Source organism: Elephas maximus, chromosome 3, assembly GCF_024166365.1.
Source record: "Elephas maximus indicus isolate mEleMax1 chromosome 3, mEleMax1 primary haplotype, whole genome shotgun sequence".
NCBI lineage: Eukaryota > Metazoa > Chordata > Mammalia > Proboscidea > Elephantidae > Elephas > Elephas maximus.
The window spans coordinates 78,721,434-78,736,339 of NC_064821.1; positions in this window are offsets into that span (position 1 = coordinate 78,721,434).

Consider the following 14,906-nt stretch of genomic DNA (forward strand, 5'->3'; position numbering starts at 1 on the left):
GTACGTTTGTAGCTCGCAGAGCTCCAGTCACAGACAGAGATCAGACCCTGGGAGGAAAGGGTTCTTGACAGGGACATTGTTGGTCACCACCCTAGGGGAGGCAAACCTGGTAGCATAGTTCCCAAGAGCTTCAGCTGCTAACCAAAGAGTCAGCTATAGGGTCTCTATGAGTCAGAATGGCTCGACAGCAATGGGTTTTTTTTGGTTTACCCTAGGGGAGCCTGGCCTATGGACCAGATTAAAAAACAGAGGTTCAAGACTTTTAGTCCTAAGCATGATGGAATAACAAGTATAAAACTGTAAATAACTAGAAAACTGAAAAAAAGCATATGAAACAACTGTTTCCAGACATTAGACAGAACAGAGCTGTGATCCTTGAGAAAAGGGAAACACACAAGGTGAGTCTGACATTTATCCCAGCTTTCCACTAAGAAGTACTTTCTAAAACTTTGCACAGAGAGTAGAGCCCAAAGAGAGAGGAGAGGTCTTTCTGGCTGGAAGAAACATCAGAGTTTGAGGCAGCTGGAATTCATGAGGCCAGATACAGGCAAGGAGGAAGATGCACAGAGGAATCCCAGGAATAGGCATAGGAGTTCCCTTGAGTCTTTGGGGGCATACTAAGTCGTGCATGGACAAGGAGGCTTTGTGCTGCCTGGAAGCGAACAGCTTGCATGCAGTGAGCCAAACACAAATTTTGAAGGCCACACAGTGCTGGGAGATGGTGTAATTATGACCAGCCAGAGTGGAGCAATCTTGCTGAACACACCATGCATTCAGTGGATGCTCCTGGAAGGCTACACATTAAGAACTAACCTAGACCCACCCTATTAAAACACAAAATCAATTCATGACAGAGCCAAGCTGATTCACCAGTAAATTAGCTGTCTACCAGAGCAAAAGTCAACACTCTTTAAAGGAAGACAAAAAAAAAAAAATCCAGATTCTCACAATACCTCATGGACAATGTCCAGTATACAATAGCAAAAAAAAAAAAAAAGTCAAAAATGCAAAGAAACAGGAAAAAGTGACCCATAATGAGCAGAAAAATTTATTGGTAGAGACAGACCTAGAGATGACGTAAGTATTGGAATTAGTAACAAGCACTGTAAAACTGTCGATATAAATATGTTTAAGGATTTAAAGAGGAATACATATATAATGAGTGAACCAATGGGGAATCTCAGCAGAAAAATGGAAACTATAAAAAAGGAAAGTATAGAACTGAAAAATGCAATATCTGAAATAAAAAATTAACCAGATGGACTTAACAGTAGATTTGAAAGTAAAAAAAAGCTTGGTGAATTTGAAAATACAGCACTTAAAACCTTACCAACTAAAATACACACAGAAGAAAGAATAAGAATGAAATGAACAGAACCTCAGTAACCTAGGAAATAATATCAAGCAATGTAACATAAATGAAATTGTAACCCAAAGAAGAGATGAGAAAGGCTGGAGAAGAAGAAAATTGAAAACATAATGACTGAAAATGTTTTAAATGTGATGAAAACATTAACTCACAAATCCAAAAATCTCAATTAACCCTAAGCAGTATAAACCCACTGTCACGGATTGAATTATGACCCTCCCAAACGTGTGTATCAACTTGGTTAGGCCACACTTCCCAGTACTGAGTGGTTGTCCCCCATTTTGTGATTGTAATTTTATGTTAAAAGGATTAGATGGGATTGTAACAACGCCCTCGCTCAGGTCACCTCCCTGGTCCAAAGTAAAGGGAGTTTCTCTAGGGTGTGGCCTGCACCACCTTTTTATCTTTTAAGAGAGAAATGGAAAAAGAACCAAGCAGAGAGTTGGGGACCTCATACCACCAAGAAAGCAGCACCAGGATCAGAGCATGTCCTTTCAACCTAGGGTCCCTGCACCTGAGAAGCTCCTCCACCAGGGGAAGATTGAGGACAAGACCTTCCTCCAGAGCCAACAGAGAAAGAAAGCCTTCCCCTGGAGCTGATGCCCTGAATTTGGACTTGTAACCTACTAGACTGTGAGAGAAATAAATTTCTCTTTGTTAAGCCATCCATTTGTGGTATTGCTGTTACAGCAACACTAGATGACTAAGACACACACACACAGAGCACTAAGGTACATTGCAATCAAATTTCTGAAAACCAAAGATAAAGAGAAAATCTAAAAAGAAGACAGAAAAAAAAAAGACACGCATGCAAAAATGAAGAGATTAGATTTAACACTGATTTACCATTAGATACAACGTAAGTCAGAAAGTAATGGCGATCTTAGAGAGCTAAAACAAAAGCAACTCATCACCCTAAAAGTCTGTATTCCAAAAAAAGTTATTCTTCAAAATAGAGGTGAAATACAGACATTTTCAGATAAACAAAAGCTGAATGATTCATCACCAGTAAATACACACTACAAGAAATGTTAAAGGAAGTCCTTTGGGCTAAAGAAGAATGGTACTAGATAGATGCTGAGATCTTTATGAAAGAACAAAGAGCATCTGAAATGGTAAATAGATGGATAAATGGAAAACACTTTGTTCTTAATTCTTAATGTCTTTAAAAGAAAATTGACTCCTTTGTGGGAGTTAACATATGTAAAAAATAAAGGATAGGAGAGGGAAATGAAAGTATACTATTGTAAAATTCTTATATCTTATGTGAAGTGTAATATATTAATTCAAGGTAGACTCTGATATTTTAAGAATGCATATTATAATCCTTAGAGCAACCACTTTAAAAAAAAAAGACATAGATAAAAATCTAGTAGATGAGATAAGGAAACCTTGGTGGTCCAGTGGTTAAGTGCTACGGCTGCTAACCAAAAGGCTGGCAGTTTGAATCCACCAAGCACTCCTTGGAAACTCTATAGGGCAGTTCTACTCTGTCCTATAGAGTTGCTATGAGTCAGAATCAACTCATAGATGAGATAAAATAGACTGTTGAAAAATTTTTGTAAATCCAAAGAAGACAGAAAAGGAAGGAAAAATAATAAATGGGAAAAATGGATATCAAATAGCAAGATGGTTGTTTTAAACCCAACCAAATCAATAATTACATTAAATGTAAATGGACTAAACATTCCAATTAAAAGGCAGAAATTGCCTGGCAGTATAAAAAAAAAAAAACAGACCCAACTATATGCTGTTTATAAGAAACACACTTTATATAGAGAAACACCGAAAAAACAAGCGCATTGCCATGGAGTTGACTCCAACTCACAGTGACCTTATAGGACAGAGTAGAACTGCCCCATAGGCTTTCCAAGGCTATAATCTTTATGAAAGCAAACTGCCACATCTTTCTCCAGTGAAGCGGCTGGTGGGCTCCAACTGCCAACCTTTCAGTTAGCAGCTGAGAGCTTAACCACTGTACCACCAGGGCTCCTTCATAAAGGCACAGAGAAGTTAAAAGTAAAAGGATGGAGAAAAAGATATACCATGAAGACACTAATTAAAATAAAGTTGAAATGGGTATATTAATATCAGACAAATACTACTAGAGATAAGGAGGAACATTTCATAATGATAAGAGTCAATTAATGAAGAAGACATAACAAACCTAAGTGTGTATGTATCTAATAACAGCTTCAAAACTCAAAACTCATGAAGCAAAAACTGATAGAACAAAAGCAAGATGTAGACAAGTTCACAACTATAGCTGGAGATTTGAATGTTCCTCTCTCAGTAATTCACAGAATAAGTAGACAAAAAATCAGGAATGATATAGAAGATTTGAACAATACTATCTTTTTATCAACAAACTTAACCCAATTGACGTTTATAAAACACTCTACCTAACAACTGTGGAATACATGTTCTTTTCAAGGGTGCATGGAACATTCACCAAGATCAGACTATATTCTGGACCATAAGACAAGCTTCAATAAATTTCATAAGATTAAAATCATATAGAGTAAGTTCTTTGACCACACGGAACAATTAGATATTTTAAAAAAACCTCAATATTTAGAAATTAAGAAATACATTTCTACCTAACCCACGGGACAAAGAAATTTTAAAGGACATTTAAAAAGTATTTTGAACCAAATGATAACAAAAGTACACTATATCAAAATGTGTAGCATTCAGCCGAAGCAGTGCTTAAAGGAAAATGATGCGTCTGTCCATTTGTCATACTGTAGGGGCTTGTGTGTTGCTGTGATGCCGGAAGCCATGCCACCAGTATTCAAATACCAGCAAGGTCACCCATGGCAGACAGGTTTCAGCTGAGCTTCCAGACTAAGACAGGCTAGTAAGAAGAGCCCAGCAGTCTACTTCTGAAAAGAATTAGCCAGTGAAAACCTTATGGATAGCAAGAGAACATTGTCTTATGAAGATCAAAGACCACAACCTTCAGTATGGATTATACCTCAAAATAAAGAAAACAAAAACACTCACATCTGGACCAATAAGCAATATCATGATAAACAGAGAAAAGATTGAAGTAGTCTAGGATTTCATTTTACTTGGATCCATAATCAACACCCACGGAAGGAGCAGTCAAGAAATCAAAAGATGTATTTTACTGGGCAAACCTGCTGCAAAAGACCTCTTTAAAGTGTGGAAAAGCAAAGATGTCACCTTGAAGACTAAGGTGCACCTGACCCAAGCCATGGTGTTTTCAATCACCTCATATGCATGCGAAAGCTGCACAAGGAATAAGGAAGACCTAAGAAGAATTGATGCTTTGGAATTGTGGTGTTGGCAAAGAATATTGAATATACCATGGACTGCCAAGACAACGAACAAATCTGTCTTGGAAGGAGTACAACCAGAATGCCCCTTAGAAGCAAGAACATGTTATCAGGAGGGATCAGTCCCTGGAGGACATAGTGCTTGGCAAAGTAGAGGATCAGTGGAAAAAAGGAAGACCCTCAACCAGATGGATTGACACCGGGGCTGCAACAATGGGCTCAAGTGTAGCAATGATTATGAGAATAACAAAGAACTGGGTAGTGTTTTGTTCTGTTGTACATAGGGTTGCTATGAGCCGGAACTGACTTGACGTCACCTAACAACGACAACAACATATGTTTACTTGATTAGTGTCTGTGTCTCCCCAAGTCTATAAATCCCATGAGGGATCATGTCTGCCTTTTTCACCGTCTTATCCCAAGACCTGGGCACAGTGGCTGACATGTGGTAAGGCACCCAATGATCAGTCATTGGATAAATGAATGAGGAAATGAGTGAATTAGGAAATAATAGGAAAGAAGGGAGAAAGCAAAAGGGAGGGAGAAACAGGAAAGATAAATTTCTTGCTTTCTCATAAAGAACTAAGTAGTGTCATATAGAAAAAAAAAGGTTTTTTGTTTTTTGTTTTTTTGTCATATATATGTGAAGTCAAAATACAAACCCTCAGGTCTCTTTTTCCATCTGCAAGTTTCCTAGTAAACCATGAAGCCCCTTGCTAAGCTACCCAATTCATGCTTCTACCCCACCACCTGAGCCCCTAACCCCTCAATCAGGCCTCACAGTAGGGAGTAAGACCCCTTAAGACATCAGATCTCAGCTGAAATCCTCTGCTGCTTTCCTCATGACATCTTCTCGCCAGACTTCAATCTGTCCTGCACTAAATCAGACCTTTGTCTGCACAGCACAGTCTCAGCTCCAAGAAAGGAATCCACAGTCATTGATCGACTCTTTCCCTAATTTGCTACCCCCCCCCATACCCTATCTCCACAATAGGCCATTTTGCAGACAATAGCCATCATTACCTCCTTTGTGTAGGCCCAAGGATCCTGAAATTGAACCTCCAATTTTTTTGCAGACATGCACGGAAATGGAAAATCCATGCCAATCCCTGCTGGCATACTGGCAGTCACTCCAAAGCACACAGGGTGTCTGCTCCCCAGGGTGCAGAGAGGGCAGATGGCTGGGTCAACCCAAGCAGGAGGAGGTTAAACTCCCACAGGTCAGTCCTCTAGAGTAGGATGGGCACCTTCCCAAGGGCTGAGGGGCTCCCACTGGCCCCCTTCATGTGTCACCCACCCACTTACTGCAGGGAAGGACAGAACAAGACCTAATCTGTTGGAATCACCCCCATAAAACCCCAGATCCCCAGAGTCCTTTTGCAGGAGGGTCCCTTTGCTTCCTGGCAGAACCAAGGGCTTGGGGAACCAGCACCCCTGAGAAAGGAAGGGAAACAATGGATACTTGCCTAGGAAGAAGCCCAGGAAGGCATGAAGTTATCGAAGGTCAGAGAGAAGCCCCTTCTTTCCATTCTCCAAAGGGCAGCCTGCTAATGCTTCTGATTCATGCCTCTGAAAACATCATCTCTCTTCCTTAAAACGCTGACCACTGGTAGAGGGGCTACACAGCTGTGTTGAACATAATCCTAATATTTTTGAGACAGTCGGGAAAATTTTATCATGAACTAGGTATTAGATGATACCAAGGATTTATTGCTAACTTTGTTAGGTGTGGTAATGGCATTGTTCTGTAAGAGAAACATTCACATTTTTTAAAGATGTATACTGCAGGGGTGAAATGACACAATATCTGGAATTTTTTTAAAAAAGTGGGGGAGGCAGAAGGAAAACTATGATAAGACAGAATCTTGGCTCAACCAGAAAAGGTGCTATGATTGATCAGTGATATCTCTGCCATGGCAGGGGAGACACAATGGGGGTGGGGAGTAGAAGAGAGTCACAGCATACCAGCTACATATTCACCATCCTGCCTGGGCCGTGGTCTGCCAGGCAAATGTCTACTCTACCTTTCAGCCCTACTTCAAGGAATACCTTAGTTATATATTGATTCACTCAGAGTTAACATGTTCTTAAACAATTCAGTGTTGTTTGTTTATTCTGTTTCTGCTCTAGGACAGTCCAAAATTAAGAACTATTTGGGCCTTAGCTAAACAATTGCTACTGTTAATTCAATTTTATGAAAATACTGATTTTACATTTTAGGCTCAACTAAATGATGTTCCCCTTTTCTTACTTTGAAGCAGGAAGCAATACCAATAGCTGCCATTTATTGACTGCCTTACCCATGTGCCAGGCATGCGCCCAGTGCTGCACACCCTTCATCTCATTTGTCATCATAGCAACCTGTGAGCTAGGAATCACAGTATCCTCCTCCGTTAGATCAAAGTCAGAATGACTTGCACAAAGTCATACGGTGGATAAGCATTGGAGCTAGGATCCGGCCAGGGCTCTCTGACCCCAAAGGCAGTCCTCAAACTTTATACTTTCCCACCTCCCGCTCAACACCTGGGCAAGGGACTTGTCATAAATTTTTCAGCCACACAAAGGAACGAGAACTCTGTGGACTGGAGGGCCCAAAAGAAAAGAGGAGACCATGTTCTTAAAGACAGCTGCTTGAGAGCTGATAACCCAGGGGGAATCTCTCTGCTGTAGGCAAGAGAGGAAGAGAGGGAACGCCATCTTTGAGGGGCTTTCCAGCCCTCAGGGAGGAACTGCCTCCAGGCAGCTCCAAGCAGCTGCTCAGAAGCCACTAGGGATCGGTTTCCTCCAGTGAAGATTCCAGGTGGCTGGGGCCTCTTCCCTGGAACTCAGCCCACTTTGAGGCCAGCATCCTGTTTGGCAGCAAAAAATGGGTGAAAACTTGGGTGGGGGCAGTATTCATTCAGTGAAATCAGGAATACAATTTGGGATCCCACTAAAACCACCAGTTGCTGTCGAGTCGACTCCGATTCACGGCAACCCTATGTGTGTCAGGGTAGAACTGTGCTCCACAGTGTTTTCAATGGCTGATTTCTTGGAATGAGATTGCAAGACCTTTCTTCGAATTCATCTCTGGGTGGACTTGAACCTCCAACTTTTCGGGTAGCCACTGAGCTCATTAACTCTTTGCACTACCCAGGGACTCCATTAATATAATTCTAATTGCGTTCATTCCTTAGTTTGGGAGTTTTCTTGTTTCATGATACTGATTTGAATAAAAAAATATATATTTATATGACTGTTACTTTTGTGGAAGTTAAAATTTTAGCACTGAGTCTTTTACCTGATGCGCTGTGGTAGAGATATGCAATCAACACAAATGCAGAGTCACCAACATAGGCGTTGAATGCATGGCTCGTGCTGAGAATCTCATATTCCAGCTGAAACAAAGAGTATTTAGAAATCAGAAAGGATTGCTATTCTATAATTCTCTGTGCCTTCTGCTTCTGTTGTTTTGGGTTTTGTTTGTTTTTTCTTTTAAAATATTCCAATATTTACCCAGCAGTCTGTGAGAACTGTTTGTGATAATTTGGGGGTGGACGTTAGTGAACGCAATATGAATTGGGAGTTGAAGCTGAAACAAGTCAAGGACTTCAGCTGAAATATTGGGAAGGAGGCATAAGCTTGTGAGAATTGTTCAGTTTGAACCGTCTCAATTGCAATGTTGAAAATAGTACAACCTGCTATCTGTCTGACATTTGTTTTGGTTGTGGTCTTTGATGTCCTTCACTGGCTATGTTGCTCCATTAAGGGCTAGGGAAGTACTAAACTACAGTAGAAAATGACTAAGACATTAAAATTAGTACTGAAACTGTACTCAACATCCTAAAAAAGTCCCAGGTGTTCCCAAAGTCTACAGCCTTTCAAAATCAACCTTCTTCTTAAAATCTATGTGTTGAAGTAGCATCAGATATCATCCAGATTTCTGAGGGACAATAAGATTCAAGATCAGCACAAAAGTGGCTCCTATGAGATAGAAGTCAGGCTCTCCAACTTCTTTACCATTTCTGACACCAGCTGTCCCCCCATGGCACTCACTACTTCCCTGTCAGGTTCGATAATTCATTGCAATGGCCACACGGAACTCACAGACAACGCTCACAGTTAAGTGATTTATTAACGAAGTAACAGGCTCAACTCAGGATCAAGATCAACTTGGAGGTAACAAACTACAACCTGGGATCAGGACCAGAAAGCACATAAACAAGGTCTGGAAGACTCCTTCAAAGCAGACAGCACATCCCCACCTTCTGCATTACAGGACAGCTCTCTCGGCCACGCAAGCAGGCAGGCCCTTCTCTTAGCTGTGCACGCCCCCCCTCAGCTGTGCACATACCTTCACAGCTATGTAGCCCTCCTCTAGGCCATGAATGCCCACTCTCAGCTGTACAGACCTCTTTGGCTTCCCCACCATAAAACTTTCCACTGCTAATTGGCTCAGCTCACAGCCAGTGTAGCAGCTTGCTCAACTCTCTAAGTTGCTTACCTAGCAGCTTTCTGCCATTACTGTCGACTCTGCCACAAGGCCCCTTCCAGACCCATTGTTACCAGCTCAGCTGCAGGGTCCCTTCTGGGCTCCTCCGTGTCTTCAGTGTTATAGCCCTTAATCCATGCTACAGCTGTTTTAGGAGGTTCCTTGCCTTCTCTCTGCTCCTTCTCTCTTCTTACCTATAAAAACAACTCTGGGATTGGCTGCTTATGAAAGCAAACTCCTTGTGAATTTCAAGACAGAGCCCTCCCAGCAGGACCACAAACTGACCGATATCCTCAGTGGACTGCAAATCACTCAATTTGAATACTAAATCGACCAATCCCTGCAAGATGCATAAAAGAGACCAATCATAGGGCAGACTGCAGCCTAGAACTAGACAAACCGTCAAGCTGTTAACAGCTTACCCAGGAAATGTCAATCAACTTGGACAAAAGTAACAAACCCTCTGGGGTAGAAAACTAGGGCAAAGATAACTGCTTAGGGCTTAGGGGGAAAAAAACCTTCCAAGTTGTTTTTCTAAAGAACCAACACAATAGGCCACAAAAAGGAACTAATTTCACTAGCAATAGTCTGAGTCCCTGAACTGCTTGACTGTGGCTTTAGGCGGAAGTCCTTGTCTATTTCAGCTTCTAGCAGCTGCCAGCAATCCTTATGGATGCATCTGTCTCCATCGTCTATCTTCTTTTCCCTGTGTGTCTCTGTGTCCCCTTATAACATTTCCCTCCCCAACGATCTCTGAAAATCCTGTTATGGACTGAATTGTGTCCCCAAAAATATATATACTGAAATTCTGGCCCCTGTACCTGTAAATAAGGAGCCCTGGTAGCACAGTGGTTAAGCACTCTGCTGCTAACCAAAAGGTTGGCAGTTCAAACCCACCCAGCGGCTCTGCAGTAGAAAGACACGGGCATCTGATCCTATAAGGTTTACAGCCAAGAAAACCCCATCACCCTGTGACAGTTCCGCTCTGTCACATAGAGTTGCTATGTGCAGAATCGACTCAATGGCATACAACAACAACAACATATCTGTAAATATGACCCTGTTTAGAAATAGAGTTTTCTTTGTTATGCTAATTAGACCATATCTGAGTAGGGTGGGTTCTAAATCTAATCACTTCTTGAGTTATAAAAAGAGAGGAATGGACAGAGACACACACGGGGAGAAAAAGACAGACGACAGAGATGCATCAGCAAGGATTGCTGGCAGCTACTAGAAGCTGAAAGAGATAAGGGAGGACCTCCCCCTATAGCCACGCCCTGAATTTAGACTTAAAGCCTCTTGAACTGTGAGAAAATAAATGTCTGTTCTTTAAAGCCACCCACTTGTGGTATTTTTGTAATGGCAGCACTAGGAAACTAAGACAATCCCTAACACTTTTGTGATCCCCAAAGCAGCCCTGGTTGCCCCTTGAGCATCAATCAGCTGCCTGGCTTCTGGTCAATTTGTTCTTTTTTTTCTGTGCACATTTCTCTAGATTATTTCTGTTCTCTTAGAAGTCCCATCCTAAAATCCCCCAGAGCACAGCTAAGACCAGATTGTAACATTTAACAAAATTTTACTGAAGACTTGTGGGGAGCAGAAGGGAATTACAGTGCAAATGACTCCCAGCTGGCTAGCTCCCTCCTTTGGCCCCAGCCTGCTGGGGCCAGCTCACTCGCATAGCAGAATTGCCTTTATCTATTATTGTAAACCCTGGTGGCATAGTGGTTAAGTGCTATGGCTGCTAACCAAGAGGTCAGCAGTTCAAATCCATCAGGCACTCCTTGGAAACTCTATGGGGCAGTTCTACTCTGTCCTATAGGGTCGCTATGCATCGGAATCAACTCGACGGCAGTGGGCTTGGTTTGGTTTTGGTTTTATTGGTGCAAACAATTAATCCACTCAGCTGCTAATCAAAAGGTTGGCTGTTTGAGTCCACTCAGAGGAGCCTCATAAGAAAGGCCTGGTGAGCTACTTCTGAAAAATCAGCCTTGAAAAACCTATGGAGCGTGATTCTACTCTGATACACGTGGGGTCACCATGAGTCAGAGTCGACTTGATGACAACTGATACTGGATGTCCTCCCTACATGAGTTCAGATGCTCACATTCCACCCCAGTCTTCTCTGGGGTCCAGCGTAAGAGAAAAAAATTACCTCCACTCTCTGCTCTGCATGATCTGCAGACGTGTAACTCAGCCTCTCACTGTCCCCTTAATCCCACTTCATAAAAGAACCTTTTGTTCTTATACTTGGAAAACCAGAAGTCCTATTGAAAGATTTGTCTTAAATTAAAGTAATTTGCCCTCAATGTTATAAACAAATTTCCTCCTGGTAAAACAAGGAGCCATTAGTTTTTAAAATAGCACTTTCTCCCGCCACATCTAATCAGCAACACTGGGATTCCCCTTTATAATTTGGATGCTTTCTCCAAATACGGCAGATGGAGAAGGGTCTATGGTGCGTAAGCCACATTCCCTCTTTGTGGCCTGTCCTTTTGTACCTAAGACTCCCTAAGGAGGACATCCTATATGTGTGCCACTGTGCCCAGAAATGGGTCTTTATATCATATTTCTCTGCTGGGTCCAGGGTCCCTGGAGGAATGGACCATTTTGGATCAGGCTAGTGATGCCAGCCAGAGAAAAGGCCTTTGAGTGCTGCTGGAGGCAGCGCTTTCTATGGTCTAAGAAGAGGAAATGAGAAACAAAGCCAGCAGTGAAACTATCTGGAACAAAGGATGGACAATGCAATACAGTAGTCTGGCCTACACGGAAAGAAGGGAGCCAAGGACAGAATTTCTGACATCATCACAAGCCAGCATTCTTGCTCAATCGTCTTTGTACTATTGATTTGTGTTATGCTCATAGGGGGCCTTGGCCTTGGAGTTCCTCTAGGGAAAAGTTTGACTTTTCCCTTTTTAAAATATTCAAACTGCCCTGATGTATCCTAATCTATACTTCTCAAACTAGGGCATGTTTTCCCTTCCCCCAGGGATGTGTAGCAGTGGGCCACAGAATACCGCACACATTCATGGCATGTAGGTTTAACTGAAAAATAATAGCTGGAGAGGGAGGCTGTTGTTGTCGTTAGTTGCTGTCAAGTCGGCTCCAACTCAAGGCCGACCTTGTGTATAACAGAATGAAAGGCTGCCTGGTCCTTTTCTAAGAGGGGGACTACTGTTTTGAATTTTTGCACTCTTTTTTTTTTTTTTTTTTTATGTCTTAGCCACAAGGAAAAATCAACAGCCTCCTGTTTTTTTCATTTCATCCAATTTCGTATTTTTTCATGAAAGTTCAGAGTTAAACTTTTTTTAATCAAAGTAATACTAGTACATTTAGAAAAAATAAAACTGGAGTGTTCCTTAGAAATAAGTAGCTGAACTTCGTCTTGCTTACTTTGGACTCATCATCAGGAAAGACCAATCCCTAGAAAATGACACCAAGTTTGTAAAGTAGAGGGCTACCTAAAACAAGGGAAACCCTCAATGAGCTAGGTTGACACTACAGCCACAACAATGGGCTCTAACATATCAAAGATCATGAAGATGGTGCAGGAATTGGAGCTGATGGGACAGCAACTAGCAGCAACCACAACCCATGTACATAGTTTAAAAATCAAGCCATACAGAAAGCTTATCATGAAAAATTCTAATGCCCTGCCCTATCCCACCCCATCCTCGAGCCTGGCTCTCCAGAGGTAACAATTTATGACTCTTGCTAGCTACTAGCTCCCACTATATTTCCAAATAACAGTTAAACTGCTACTTATTGATCCATAACTTTCAGACGTTCTCTGTTGATGTTGAGTTATGATGGATGTGAGTTAGGGTCTTCATTACCTCCATCTGCTTTGCTTCATGTCATTATTCCCCTGTTATTAGTTAAATAACTTGTGTTGTAAAATAGACATTTGCTGTCTGGTGGCCGTCAAACATCCATTCTCTGTCCTCTTGTCACTTACTCTGTTTCCATTTGGGTATCCACCTTTTCCCTACACAGTCTACCGCATCCCCAGGAAACTGACTCCATGTCCATCTACAAGGATGGGCCTCGGCTGACTGAAGCCAACCAACACACCTCATCCCCAAAGTTACGGAGATTGGTTCAAGAAAAGGCATGTAACCTAAATATCGGCAATGAGAGGTTTGCTGGAGGACATTCCCTGATGGAATGAGTGAGGAACCTAGAAGGTACTGGAAGCTACCCTGCAATCATGAGGAAAGATGATCTTGGTTTGAATAGGTAGTGCAGAAGGCAAAGAGGAGATATGGAAATTAAAAACACTAGAGAACAGCTGGATTGAGTCTCACCTGGAGGCTCAACTACCTTCAAAGTCTTCCATTATGGTGAGTGAAATAACTATGGTGAGCGAAATAATTCCCTTAATTGTTAAGCCAATGTGAGAATGTGGAGTTGCCCACATTTACTACCAGTTTAATAGGTTTTTTTGAAAGATCAGAAGAGGTAAATGTGTGTGGTGAATCCATTATCTTTAACTAGAGGTTTCTAGAAACTTTTATATGCAGACAGTGATTGAAAAAGAAGGTACTTTTGTGTTTCTAGGAGCTGAGTTGCATTAATGATATAGTTAGAGTCAGGAATAGGATTAGTGATCTCTAAGTGATGAGAGAACGTACAAACAGAGCAGACAGTACAAATTGTACTGACATCACTGGCCCACATGGCTAGTCCAGGCCACAAGCGAAAGAAAAACTGTAAGGTAAAATTTCCTCAGGCATCACAGGAAAATACATACTTAGCTATTTAAAAAATAAGTTTGTCATCTTTTTTTTAACTTTGACACATAAAAGTTCATTGTACAAATAATTCATTTTTATAAAAATATACTGTATTTACGAAACATGGGAATATGCTTATTTCAACATCCTGTCATAATGAATTCCCATATAACTCAAAAAAAAATTGGGTTTTATGGCTTTGGTTTTGTTATTCTTATATCTTTTTATAACTGGTAATTTTCAAATTACATCTTCAAATAGGACCATGGGTTGATCGTTAAAAATGGGGAGTTCAGAGCTGAAGCTTGAAATTAGTGAAAATACACCAGCCAGACAATGAGGAAAGCTCAGAAAAACTCCAAAGCATCAAGCCTTGCACTTGTGCTAGTCACCAAGATCCCCATAAAATTTTAAGAATGAAGAAGATGCTACCATAATGTAGTAGAGCAAGGCAAAAACAAAGAAACAAACTCGTTGCTGTCAAGTGAATTCCGACTCACGGTGACCCTATAGGACAGGGTGGAACTGTCCCATAGGGTTTCCAAAGAGCGCCTGGCGGATTCGAACTGCCGACCTTTTGGTTAGCAGCTGTAGCTCTTAACCACTGCACCGCCAGGGTTTTCTAGTAGCAATGGGGGGTGGGGGAGTGGTAAGTACAGGATGACTTAATGCTTATTTAAACTGTGAGTTGTATTGTTGTGGGATTGCACCTGAGCCTAAAACCTGGTGTTACCATTTCAGAAAACCCCAGAGCAATAACTGTGAAACCTTCACTCTCTAAGTGACATTTTGAATCCAATATATAACCTATTAAACCTAAAAAGGGGAAAAAAAGCCCATTGTCATTGAGTTGTTTCCAACTCATAGCAACCCTATAGGACAGAGAAGAACTGCCCCATAAGGTTTCCAAGGCTGTAATCTTTACAGAAGCAGACTGCCTTGGAGCAGCTGGTGGGTTCAAACTGCTGACTTTTTGGTTAGCAGCTGAGCACTGATTCACTCACCACCAGGGCTTCTTATATAACTTA